We start from the raw sequence: 6,428 nt of genomic DNA, 5'->3' as shown, positions 1-6,428 counted from the left end.
ACTTTGACCGTGAAGGAAAGAACCACAAGTCCACAAAGGCAGGCAGCCTTTGGACACTGAAAAAAGACAAGAAAATGGCTTCTCTCCTTGTGTCTCCAGACTGATTTCAGTTATTAAGACCCCTTTTGACCTTTTGACCTCCCAAACCATAGATGCCTGAGTTGGTGAGCATTGACTGCAGGCAGCCAGTTAGCTGTCCAAATCTCCACAAACACCCTCTGTTTGCTGAGCCCTGGGAATGCAGGAGCTAAGAGAAGGCCCTGCTTTTTTCTTTTTTTTTGAAGATTTATTTATTAATTATGTATACAGTGCTCTGTCTGTGTGTATCCCTGCAGGCCAGAAGAGGGCGCCAGATCTCATGATAGATGGTTGTGAGCCACCATGTGGTTGCTGGGAATTGAACTCAGGACCTTTGGAAGAGCAGCCAGTGTTCTTAACCTCTGAGCCATCTCCCCAGCCCAAGGCCCTGCTTTTTAACTGGAGCACATACAAGAAGCAGATGTTGGTCCTGAGGGTGCAGCCCTGTTGGTAGAGTGCCTGCTTCGTGTGCACGAAGCCTTAAGTTCAAGCCCCAGCACCTCCTAAACTGGGCATGGTGGTGCACACCTGTAAAGCCAGCTCTTGGGAGGTAGAGGCAGGAGGATCAGAAGTTCAAGGTCATCCAGCTATGTTGCAAGTTTAAGGCAAGCCTGGACTATGTGAGACCTTGTCTCAGAGAGAGGGGAATGAGGAACACATGCACACACAGAGGAAGAGAGAGAGAGAGAGAGAGAGAGAGAGAGAGAGAGAGAGAGAGAGAGAGAGAGAGAGAGAACAATGGAAAGGAGTAGCAGCATGTGAATGCATAGTCCGTGAGGGCATGCCATGAACACAGTGGGATGGTTTAGCCCGATAGATGGAGACCGAAAGGGAAGGGGCTGGTCATCACCCGTGTAGAGGAGGCCAGGAAGGAAAGGAGAAGGCAGAGAGAAGCATCTAGTTGAGGGTGCTGTGAGGACACAATGGGGGAATACCCAGCAGATGCTCCTGATTTGCCTAGAGGCATCCCCACTGGCGATGGGAGGGGGAGGGGGAGAAGGGAGGTGCAGGGTAGAGTCAAGAGGCTTCTGGGTAGACAAGGGTGTTGCTGACAAAGAGAAGAGGTCCAGGGGTCCAGGCAGGGCTGAGGAAAAAGGAGGAGGCAGCACCGGAAGAGTGCTCAGGAACGGTGAGATGGAGCACACAGACCCAGCCGCACCAGCGTGGGACTGAGGGAGTCAGGCTGGGGGCTGAACCTTGGCTTGTACTACAAGGTGACAGCAGAGACTTCAGACAGGTGGGAATGAAGAATCACAGACCATAGTCAGCCCAGGAGAGCTATGAACGCAGTCTGACTCAAAGCTACTTAAGACATTATGAGGGGTTTTGTTTTGTTTAACTCACTTGCACAGTTCTTGACTGTGAACTTTGTAGACGGCGACATCACGTCCCAGAGTCGAAAGGTCGAAAGGTCAGATGCACCTGACTTCTAGACAATTCATTCACCTCCATCAACAAGTGAACACACAATCTGTCTCTTTCCAAAGTTTGTTCAGAACCTCCGAGCTCTGTGCTGTGCTCACCCTACTGATACACTTGACCTTCTGGAGAGTCCCTCCCGCTGTAAGCCTCAAGTTTTCTGGCAGCCACCCAGAGAGACCCACAGAAACCCTTCTCTAGGAACCACAGTGGTGACAGTGTATGTGTATCTGAGGCCTGTGACATTTGTCCGGCAGGCCACAGCAGAAGGTGAAGACTGCCTTCTAAGATTAGAACAAATTTCCCAAGGACCAGGCCTGCCTGCCAGTCAGCTGCTGCCTCTCCTGTTACAGCAGCGTTCTCCTGGCTCTCTTAGGGCTGGAGCCAGCACAACCAGGATTTGGAGTTTTGTTCAGGTGGACTCAGGATGTCCCAGGCTTGGGGTGCCCACAGGAGTGCGTGTTGCTGAGCCCCGGAGTCCCTACTATTGAGAACCTCACAAGGACGGGTTGGGGAGAGCTCTCTCCCTTAAGATATCTTCCATCTGAGTTGTGACCTCATAGGTCATAGGCAGAAGAACCCATTGGTAATTCCAGTAGCTACAGTGCCCTGAGCACCTTCCCAATGCCAGCCCATCTATGGACCTTATGCAACACAATAGTTTCTGTTGATGGCTAGGGAAACTGAGGCAGAGAGCTAGTAACAGGTTATACTCCCTGAGCAGGGACAGCAATGCTCTCTGGAGTCACTCTGGGGAATGTGCACGGAATTCTCTGCTCCCCAGATGAGTGGTTTCACATTAGCTATAGTGAGAAGACAGGACAAGGGCTAATCTGAAAGAGGCCAGCCAGGCAAACCCAGCGCACAGCTGAGGGCTTGTCTGTGGAAGCCAGGAGGCCTGGGCATATACCGTTGGGTGCTAGTGGGCAGAAGGGAGGAAGCTGAACAGTTTTCCCCATTAGTCAATACGAATCTGCTGCGATGGTTTTTATAAAACACGACTGTTTGATTCATTTGTCTATCACTCAGTCCCAGTCCTTTCAAAATTCCCGACAAGAAGCTCCCCCTATAGCAAGGCTTTTCAGTGTCACAACTGATAGGCTGTTTGCAAACGTAAAGAAAATGTCTCGTGTACACTGAGTGACTTGGCCCTGGTTTGTTCTTGGAAGTAACCCATATGGGACTGTCCAGTAGAGAGAAGAAGCTAGCAGAAGGAGAAACACTATTATTTTAAATGACCGAATTCACAAACCTGTCTAATGACTCTGGCAAAACACCGTCTAGCACTGAGGAGTGCTGGGAGCCTGTGTACACAGACCTTGCCTGGCCACTGGCACGGAGCACCCCCAAGCGCAGTCTGGGCGCTCGCACAAACTGCGGGTGAAGAATGAAGGAACAGATCATGCCTCAGCACATCGACACCACCGGACTAACATTCTGAAGGTCTGATAAATATAGATCAGGGCCTTACTGCCAAAGTGGAAAGAGACAGTCAGCCAGGGATGGTTCTGAGCAAGTCAGTTTACACATTTTCATTAAACTTCGGCGGCTCGTCAGGGTTACTGGAACAGTAACAGGAGGCTAGTGGGAGAATGTCCCCTGATCAATCCATTACTTAACAACTGGAACCCTGTGTCTGCATGGAGCTAAGACATCCATTACAAGCTCATATTCCTTCCCTGGGCGTTGTCTTCTCTGGTTTTTAATAACTACCCTATCCCAGGAAAGGGCGTTTCTTTAGAAGACTTAATTAAAATCTGTCTTCAATTAAGTGGTTGGATGTTCTGCGACCTCTTTCATGACTTTCATACCCATTTCATCCAGGAGTAAACTGAGGAAAAGGGGGGTTTGGATCCCTTACCAAGGAAACACTGTCTGCCCTGGGGGCTGAAGATCTGGGATCTGGCAGACCCATGTGTACAGTATATTCCTTGTAGGAAATCCAGACTCAAGAAGGCCGTCCTAGCAGGGAACCCACAAAGAAACTGGCTTCAACCCAAGAAGTAATGCTCACGAGAGCTAAGACACAAATAAATCAGGCTCCTGGAGCTACATCTGAACTCCACTCCAGGGCACCCGGGGAATTGCTCACTGGAGTCCAGCCAACCTGCTCCACACATAGGGACTGCAGCAGGTGCCCCACAAGATGATTATGTGTTTCTCTCCCTTCCTTCCTTCCTTCCTTCCTTCCTTCCTTCCTTCCTTCCTTCCTTCCTTCTTTCCTTCCTTCCTTCCTTCCTCCCTCCCTCCCTCCCCCTCCCTCTCTTCCTCTCTTCCTCCTTTTTAAATCAACAGTGGATCCGTGGACACTTTAGGCAATGTTTTACACCATCACCCTAGAGCACACCCTGTATTTCCTAATGGTCTGGGTAGTACCTGGGATGGCCACAGATGTGGCTTTTCTAGAAGAGAACTGTTAGCCTAGTTCTCACACAGAGGACCTGGAATTGAAAATGACCTTTTGCATCCTCTCAGAAAGCAGAGTAAAAATGGGGTCCATTTTTGCCTGGGTCAGGATAGTGCTGGCAGTGAGGTCGGACTGGACCACCCTGGCCTACATGTAGTCAGCCTGACACCTGGGCAGAGGCTTGCAAGATCTGGCTAGGAGAATGTAACAGTGGGAAGGGCAGAGTCTGTCTCCATGCCAGGGACCTTAGAATTTCATTTTCCTCCTCTGTAAAATGAGGCTGTATCTATGGCAATGTGTACCTAAGATCAATCATTGTGAATATTAAATGAAATAATGTGCATGGGGGACTAAAAACAAATATTACCCCCCCCAACTTGTTGTTCGTATTTTAGGTTGGTTTTACTTACTATGACTCCGAAGGTTTTAGAATCTGCTTGGTAACTTGAGCATGGACTTCTGTAAGTTTATGGTCATGGGTATTTTAAGACAACTGAGATGTAAGAAAACACTCCTGCAAAGTTTTGAATAAGCATCATTTTTCTGGAGACCAGGTAGAGTTCTTGAAATAGAATTCTTAATGTGTCCATTAATGCAATAAGGAGCGTGTTCACAGGGAAATAAGCCTTAGCCCCTGTGCTGATTAAGGAGATAGTCCAACTGGAGAAATGGGAAACAAAAGCAGACTGAAGACCAGTGCGGTAAGACGGTAACGGAACCGAGGCTGGAACCGTGACGGGCGGGATGAAAGGCTGGAAAACAGCAAAGGCTGGAAGAACAGGGGGGGGGGGGGGCAGTGAGGCAGCTCATGGGTGAAAACACCCGCCATCCAAGTCTAATGACCTGGATTCGATCCCGGAACCCACATGAAAAAGCTGCTCGTGTGAGTCTGAAGAGACGGCTCAGTGGTTAGGAGTGCTTGCTGCTCTTCAGGGAGCTGAGTTCAATCCCCAGGACCCACATGGGGTGATTTACAACTGCCTGTGATCCAGGGGATCCAACACCCTCTTCTGGCCTCTGTAGGTACCTGCACACATGTGACATTCACACACAGACACACATACATACACAAATAAAGTGTTTTTTTGTTTTTTTTTTGGTTTGTTTGTTTTTTGAGACAGGGTTTCTCTGTGTAACAGCCCTGGCTGTCCTGGAACTCACTTCGTAGACCAGGCTGGCCTCGAACTCACAGAGATCCGCCTGCTTCTACCTCTTGAATGTTGGGATTAAAGGCATGCACCATCACCGCCTAGCACAAATAAAGTTTTTAAAAAAACTTATTTATTTTTTTAACTGAAAACCTGGATGTGTCGGTAGATCAGACTCTGGAAGCCAGGAAGGGCAAGTGGGGGAGGGGATGAGGATGAGACAGGCCTGAGGTGGTCAGGGACAGAGCTGTAGAAACTTAAGCCTGACGTTAAGCTCACTCTTACATGACTGTGGGTGGATGACTTCGCCTCTGGAACTCTCAGGGCCTTGTCTATGAAGGGGAGACAGCAACTCTTACCATCATAGGCTTCTATAACAATCAAATGAGGGCGCTGGAAAGATGGCTCAGAGACCGTGCATACCGCTCTTGCAGAGGTCCTGGGGTTCAGTTCCCAGCACCCACATGGTGGCCTCCAACAATCTGTAACTCCAGTTCCAAGGAAGTCAACACCCTCTTCTGGACTCTGAGGCTACTGCATGTACACAGTGTACAGACAAACACAGGCAAAACATGCACATAAAATAAAAATAAATAAATCTTTAAAAGAAATTGAATGAGAGAGTGTGTGCAAAGTATTTGTCAGCCTAAGTATCCTATAAATGCAAGATTTTAAATGCAAGCCAAAATATTTGCAAAGAGAGACTGTAAAATCCAACACAGTGGGACAGATCCCACAGTGATGCAGACATCCTTCCAGAGAGAGTGCTGAATGTCCAGGGAAGGGTGGGTGGCCCTACTGAGACTACTGGAAAGGACCTCGTAACACTGGGCGTGTCTGGAGCAGGGGCATGGAGAGTTCAGGGACATTCCACGTCCAGTCCACCACTGCAAAGGGCAAAGTATAGAAGAGCTGGGAAGCGGAGACTTCCATTTAAGGCGTGCATGGAGGAGGGGTTGCAGAGGAGGGAGGGATGGGAAGAAGCAGCTAAAACATGGGCTATTGCAGTCTGGTATCTGCTATGGGATCGGGTCAGAGAATGGGCTTGAAGCCCAAGGAAAGCTGCAGCCATAGGATTCAGCAAGGCCTGAGGGGAGCTGCAGCTCAGGACTCAGCAAGCTTTGCTAAATTCCCACACTTGGTTCTGGGGGTCCTGGGATTTCAAAGGCAAATTGATGTAGCAGCATACAAGACACATGAGTATCAAGATGACATGCTTCCCTTTTTACATGGAGACAGAGATCCTAGATGCTATTAAAAGAAAAAAGAAACCTTCAGAAAACAAAAGTTCCCTATAATTACTACAACTTTTGAAATCTGTTTCTGGTATGTGGTATATGTGTACTTGTTCATGTATGTGTGTGCACATCTGTGTG

This window comes from Peromyscus eremicus, chromosome 15 (genome assembly GCF_949786415.1).
Source record: "Peromyscus eremicus chromosome 15, PerEre_H2_v1, whole genome shotgun sequence".
In the NCBI taxonomy this organism is placed as follows: Eukaryota; Metazoa; Chordata; class Mammalia; order Rodentia; family Cricetidae; genus Peromyscus; species Peromyscus eremicus.
Note: the sequence above shows the minus strand (reverse complement) of the source record.